Source organism: Corvus brachyrhynchos, unplaced genomic scaffold (genome assembly GCF_000691975.1).
Source record: "Corvus brachyrhynchos isolate BGI_N302 unplaced genomic scaffold, ASM69197v1 scaffold194, whole genome shotgun sequence".
Classification (NCBI taxonomy): Eukaryota; Metazoa; Chordata; class Aves; order Passeriformes; family Corvidae; genus Corvus; species Corvus brachyrhynchos.
Window position 1 is genome coordinate 5116193 of NW_008237890.1, and position 7368 is coordinate 5123560.

Consider the following 7368-nt stretch of genomic DNA (forward strand, 5'->3'; position numbering starts at 1 on the left):
CGGCTGCAGGGGGCGCTCCGGAGCGAGCTCGGGGAGCACGCGGCACCGGTGCCCTGGGATCCCGGGCAGGGATGGAACAAAGGCTTCACAAACCCCTGGGCAGTTGATCCCAGGCTCTCAGGAACAGCAGGCTGGAACGGCAGGGATGGACGCAAATCCCGGGTGGCAGACGAGATGTATCCAGATGGGAAAAACCCACGGAGGCCCAGGCAGGCAGGGCGAGCAGGGCTACAGCGTAGCGAAAGCTCGAAGCAGCAGCGGAGCAGGGCAGCCACAGCTCGGTCTCCAGCAGGGCAGGGAAAGCGGCTTTTGGGGTCCCGGCGTTGTTTCCAGCAGGAAAAAGAACGGCCAAAAAAGAAAGAAGCAGCAGCTCCTTTCTCTGCAGCTTCTCTCTCCGGACGCTCAGAGCAAACTGCCCCCACACCCAGGTGTAGACAAAGGAGTAGCCAGGCCCGCCCCACTTCCCTTTTTGTCTTTCTTAAGTACAGCTATTTGTCCCGTAGCAACATGCATATGGGAGAAAATTCCTTTAACAGGAAAAAAACCTAAGACTAAACTAAAACCCCAACAGGGTCCCATGGTTCTATCAGTTGAAAAAAAATATGAACACTGTATCACCCATCCAATTATATGTTTGTAAAAAATATAAAGACAGAATTATCTTTCTTTATCTAATTTAATGGTTTGGCTTTTTATAATACAGCACAAAGCAGCTGGAGATGGGGTGAGGTCACTGAATACGTGAGAATTAGTAAGGTTTTAGCAGTAGATTGTTATTTCTGATGTGGTCCATAACAATCAAATGCATTTCCTTATGATGACAGTTTTATGGCCTGCAAGGAATTAATTTACAATAGGTTTAAGTCTGTATACAAGTGACTACATCAGTAAAAACACTCAGTATAAGTGGCAATAATTGTTAGTTGCAGCAAGGAGACCACAAATTGATCAGGTCCTGGAAGAAGAGAACAGTTATGAGTCTTAAGTTAGCTGCCTCAGTCATACTCCAGTAGATATGACCTGTCACATTTAGGTACACTTTTTAGCCACATTTCTCTCAGTTAACGGGGATCTACAGTCCATCATATTATTTAGTTATCTCAATAATGATTTAATAACCCTTGTTTTAGAGATCTCAACTTAATTTTTTTTGCTTAGCCTAATGAAGCTCCCAATATGGTTTTTCTGTGTGTTAGACACATTAATATTAAGGGTGAAGCCTGCTTGCGTGTGTGCTCAAAGTCTGTGCATCACTGTGGTCCTCGGTTGTTCTCAAGTGGCCCTATCACAAGCCTGTTGAAACAGTGAGTTATGTGTACATGCAAAAAAATCACAAAGAAAACCCAATTAGTTTGTTAAAATTCTAAGTAACTCCTGGAATAAATTTATAGTAGGAAACCAGTTATTATTTCTCTGTGGTAAGAAAAAAATGCAGTAAAAACATTACTTTTTCTCCTCCTGCATCTCAAATGAGTGCTTCTTAATTTCAGTGTGTGATGAATGACTTTTGTTTCCCCTCCTAGTAATCTGACTTTCTTGATCCATGTTCCTAAAGATCAGTTGTGCAGGACATACAGGTGTTAGCACAGCTGGCTTGCTGATGACAACTCTGTCCATATAGCTGTCTAGTGTGTCATCACTCATATTGTTCAGTGTCATTCTGACCTAGCCAAGCTAAAAATGGTACTCCAGCTCAAGAGGGATTTAAAAACCTTCACAAAGTAAAGATAAGACATTGCCGAATGTCATATCCATGTGTTTAACTGTTTTCAGTTTCGACATCTCAAAATAACTAATTTCAGGATGCATTTGTCTTCGTCTTTTGGTTTTCTTTGTTGGTTTTAGGGTGTTTTTTTGGTTTTTTTGGGGGGTGGATTGTTTTGTATCTGTTGGTTGAGGTGGGTTTTCTTTTAGTTAGTTTGTTTTTTTTTTTAAAGGCTGAATAGTGTATAGTTTGCCTTCAGTAAGGAGAAATCCTTGTTCAGAGAATTGTGGAATTATTGGATACATTAACTGTTATTTTCTCCAGACATAGGTTTGTTTTCAGCCCAAGGTCACTGAAATCTTTTCATAGGGGTTGTATTATAGTACCCATCTTGCAGCTACAGAGAAGCTTAGGTGCCATGGTCAACATTTGCAAAAAACCAACTCAGGATCAGATCTTATTCAACAGACCATGTAGTCTGTGTATGTAGTAATATGAGAAAGCATGAATTAATCTTAGAGGTAATTCTGGGATGGTACTCAGCTCTGAAAATTAATTTCCATAATCTTGACTAGTCTTGAAGGGAAAAAAAAAAAGCTGAAAAAAAAAAGCCAAGCACACCCAAAACATCAGTTTTATGAGAAATGTCTCCTTACACAAATACTGTTATGCAGTAATTAATGTTCTCTTAGAAACCACCTGTGAAATGGCTTGTTTCGTAATTAAATACAGATTTGTATGGCGGTAATCAGAAAGGATAGTCACTGAATCTGTATGCTAATACAGAAATTTTCAGTAGTTATTCTATTGAGGTAAATATTCTGTCTAACTAATTGCGATAATGTATGGCTACCTACAGTAAGGTATGTCAAAATGCTATTTAAACCTCCACTATCAACTAAAGTCAGACCCTTGGATTTGAGGATGTATTTCTTCTTTTGATGAATGAGCGTGCAATGATGGGATGGCTTTTAATGACTACTCAAACCTAACTGTGATGGCCATGTAGTAAGTATCCTTTCAACTGTACCATGTATCTCTTTTCCCTTTCCCTCCTATAACACACGCTTGTCTAAGCAAAATACATTCTGATTTGGTGTAGTTTGATTTTTATCCTTCTTGGGGGAAAAAAAAAAAAGGTTTGATGGGGTGTTTTTGCAGTTTAATTGACTAATTTGGTTCCAAATATCATTCCTCACCTCATTCTCTCTCTAACTGTGGCTATAGTTTTCCAGTTTTTAGACGTTTGATTTAAAGTGCCTTCAGTTTAAGATATGCAGTCTTGTCACATGCAGTTTCTTTACTTCTGGACTGATCCTTGATCACTGAAACATCCTGTTGGAAAATATTGTATCTAAAATTATATAGGCCCTCATTCAATAAGATGAATATACACTTCTTGTAGTAATTTCCTTACTTTCAGAGCAGACTTAGACTCTGGTGTTAAGACCAACCAATATTAACAGATTGACTCTTTGATCTGACAGGGTGCTGTGGGATGTACTTCTTTGGATATTACTTGTGGCAAATTCCGCTGCAAAAAATTTGGAGTCTGTATTCCCTTAAATGGATAACATTTAGGTTGATCACAGTTTTCTACAGAGTCCACAGTATATGAATGTATCATGAGGAAAATAATCTGTATCAGCAACTTACGTGAAGAACTACTGTTATCAAGATCAGTATTATTGTTGGTGCAACTTCCTGTATATTCATTTGTATTTTTAATAGAGAGTAAGAAAACATCAACAATTCATACTAAACATAAAAAAAATTAGGACGTGTTCATGAAGGTTTAATTCTATCCAACAATGTATATAATTTTTTATTAGTGTTCTTAGTTCTATGATCATTTGTATAACACTATAACAAAGACTTGCCCATTGAAATCAGTTACTATGTAACTTACTTCTGTTAAATTGCTTCCCATGGCGAAGGACAGTGTCCAGCAGATGTGCATGTTCTTAACTTGTGTAATATGGCCCCACCCTGCGGGTTGCCCTGGAGGTACAGACACTATGCCTCTAAATCGGCCACATGCTTGCAAGACTGTGGTTAAGACTAAGATGTGGTTTGCATTCAAACTTCTTTCTTCTTTCAAAAAGTTGTAAACTCATTTTTGCCTATTGCATGTCACATGCAGAACACACAGCAGTGTGGTAGAAACCATTTTGCTTGTACTCTTTTAGAATGATTTCTGTATTTGCAGCTTCTGTTAAATCAGCAATATGGTCATCTCAAAGACAAACAGGTTAAATCACTGTTTTTCATTCACTTGTGGCCAAATCACTGTAGATCTTGTTCTGCTCTTTAAATTGCAGATAATATGCTATTAAAAAAGTAGTAGGAAATGAAAGTAAAATAAGCCCAAAAATCAGTATGTTTTAAATGCAGAGCTGATGAACTTTGAACTTATAAAATGTTCTGATATATAGCTTACATTGTGAAGTTTATATCCATAAATAATTTTTATTTTCTTTTCACCATAAGAAAGCATTGATTTAGGAACAAAATAGAAACTAAAATCTCGGGTTTGTTGTACCAGTCAGATAGCAACTGGGAAAAGACATTAGGAAGCACATTCTTCTACCATTTACAACTTGCTAACATTCAGTACTGTCTCTATTGGCATAACTGGACATACCGCATCAAACTGTGCATGGAAAAACTGAAGTGAGCACCACAGTGGACTGTAGACAAAACTATTGTTATCTTGAGCAGCAGAAAATTTTAAAGTTCATTTTTGGACATGTAGAATTAGCCCATCAAATTCTACAGCTTGGTTCGGTCAATAATGTAACTTCAGTTTATTATTCAGTTTCAGCTTTGATCTGAATTAATGAGTACTTTATTGATTTTAAATTGAGTGGCTATAGTGTTGTCTTCTTTGTTGCTCTCTTAATTAATTAAAAAGTTAAACACTGTCATAAGTCACTCTTCTTTATTTTAAAATGCTGTGAGTATTGTAGTAGAGTTGTGTGGATCCATTTGTGATTTTGCCTGTTTTCAGATAGTACTTATATATGTCTAAACTGAAAAATCTAATGATCATATTTAGAAGCATACTGTCACAGTACTTAACTATACTCTGTATAAAATCATTCTTGCAACTTTTCACAGTATCAGCTAAAATTATGTTTACCAAAATCAGAAATGGCCAAAACCTTCACTAGCACTGGATAAATATAAATTTATATATTTTTTCTCTATATTAATTTTAGAGTACAGGGAAGTGAAACCAGGTTTAGACATTTTTAATCATTGCAATAAGCCTGATCAGCTGAATAGTTGGTTTAGATTTTAACATTAAGCTCTCTAGCTTAGGGAGACCTTTCCGACTATGTGGTCCTGCTTTATATTTCATATGGAGGAAAGAAAATGTCATTAAATACAAAAAAGCTCTGAAAATCGCATTTTAAAGCTTAACTGCATAGGGTGGTTCTTCTGCCTGTTGACCTTGCAGAAAAACCCTCTTTTAAAAAAAAAATGAAATTACCCATTTTATCTTTGTCTCATGCTTCTTTAATGTAAGTTTGTATGTGTGTATTGTTTTTACTTCATTAGAGAATGAGGAAAAAATACAGTTTCCCAACTCCTGTCATTTTGTTTCTGGATCTCAAAAAGCCAATAGATGGAAGTTATTAAATTAGTTCTTTACTAAGATTTCATACAGAAAATCCAACATGATTGCATGCAGGCACGGCCATTATAGCTTTCCAGTCCTTGAATTGGTAGGCAACTTGGAATGTTTTTCACTTCTAGTGAAACAATATAGTGATATTTGTACAGTATACACCCAGTCTTTTATTCTTACAATTTTTCCTGAACCCTCATGAGTATTTTTCAAAGGAAAAGTCTGCCTTAATTTTCAGATTCTCAGTATGCATACTGATAATGAGATGTACTCTCTACAATCTAAGTATTTACAAACACAAAAAAATGTTGCGTTTGTTTTTTTAATTGTGAATCCTCATATCAAAAATCATACTCTTTAAGAAGCTAATACATACTTTTCTGATGCAGTGGTATTAATGGCATTTGTTTACCACAATGCAGCCATTTAAAAAATATGGTTTATATTTTGCTGTTCAGTGAGTGTCAGACCCCAATACTGAAGTAGAGAGTTTGAAACTAATAGGGTTAAAAGGACTTCTCCTGTCTGTATTGTGTGTATATATTATACCTACATTGCTTATACATTGTTTTTTTCCCCCTAGTATTAGCAATCTGCTTTTGTACTTTGACATAGGGATTTCCCTTGTGAATTTTGTCACAGAAAAAAGAGAATCATCAATATCGCAGTTAAACTTGACTTTCAAAGCTAATAGTATCTCATTTGGGGGCTGAAATTTAATAAATTTTCTTTGATTCTGTTTGAGTTTTTAAACATCAAACAATGAATTGGCCAGGGTGCAGTAAAATATTTAGATCTATTGACTACGGTTCAGAAGGGTAGAAGGCAAAACACTGGTGGTTTGATGTTGATAAATTCTTAGTACCTTAATCCACATTAATGTTTTCTTTTATCTGTGTGCATACTGGCAGCAAAGACACTGAAAAGTTGGTGTATATATAAGCTATAAAAATGTAAATCCAGTGTGTGTGTGCGCGTGTATGTGTGTGTGTGTTTGTATTTAAAGCAATGTATTTTGTTATATTCAGCAAGGTTAACATCTGACCAGAATTACACATGCTGACAGAACACTCCAGAGAGCATGTTTGTTCCATAGGACTGTGTATCCTGAACCTAGTGCACTATGTGTGCAAAAAATGTGTGGAGGACCTTTCCTGTTATAAAAATTGCATCATAGTGCATATGTTTGGCAGCCACAGGTATTGACAGGAATTCTTTAGGTCAACCTGGGAAATGTAGGGCTCCCTATTCTCACAGAACAGAGGAACGAATAAAATAAAATCTTTTCTTCTTTGTATCAGTAGATTTGCACATGCTTCTTTCAATCAGAGCAGATTTCAAAGGCTCTGCTATTATCTGAAATATGTTCCCTCATAATCAACATTTTACAAGAATCTAATTTTGTGGTTACAGAAAAGTAATCTGGGATTTAAAATGAATAGATTTATGTTTTAATTCAGGTTCGGTGCATTTTTGTGGACAAGGCAGCTTCTAACAAAAACTGAAATTTGGCAAAATAATACTTAGCAAATGGTATATTTATTGATTTATATGTATTTTGTATATATCTAGTATATGTTTTAGTATATATTCAGTATATGTTTCAGTATTAGACTGTGTATTAGGTCATTAAAACAGTAAATTTTTTTTGCAGTACTCACTATTGCTACTCAACAGATGAAGTGTATTCCAAATGAATAGATTTAATCTATTCATTTGTACTAACGTATATTTGTACGTGTGTCTATCCATCTGTATTAGAATAAAATCCGACTGCTGGGATCTCCTGGAGGCGGACGTTGTAATTTTTGTATTAAACAGAATGAAAAATGGGTGTGTGGCATCATATGGTGTGTGAACATAAGTGGCGTGCCTGTGGAAGTTGCGCGTTAAATACGCATAATCGCCTGTCCATGCTGGTAGACTCACGACATGTTGCGATGTGCAGCGCAGGGCCGCGTTTCCAGGAGCGGCCCGGCGTTCCCGCTGTGCCGCGCCGTGCCCGCGGACAAAAGCGCGGGCGGCGCTC

General features: G+C 36.6%; 1 protein-coding gene across 2 annotated transcripts in view; it reads left to right on the forward strand.

Annotated features, from left to right (window-relative positions):
• CCDC171 (coiled-coil domain containing 171) overlaps positions 1–7368 on the forward strand; it is a 155176-nt gene that overhangs the window by 104097 nt on the left and 43711 nt on the right. The window lies entirely within an intron of this gene.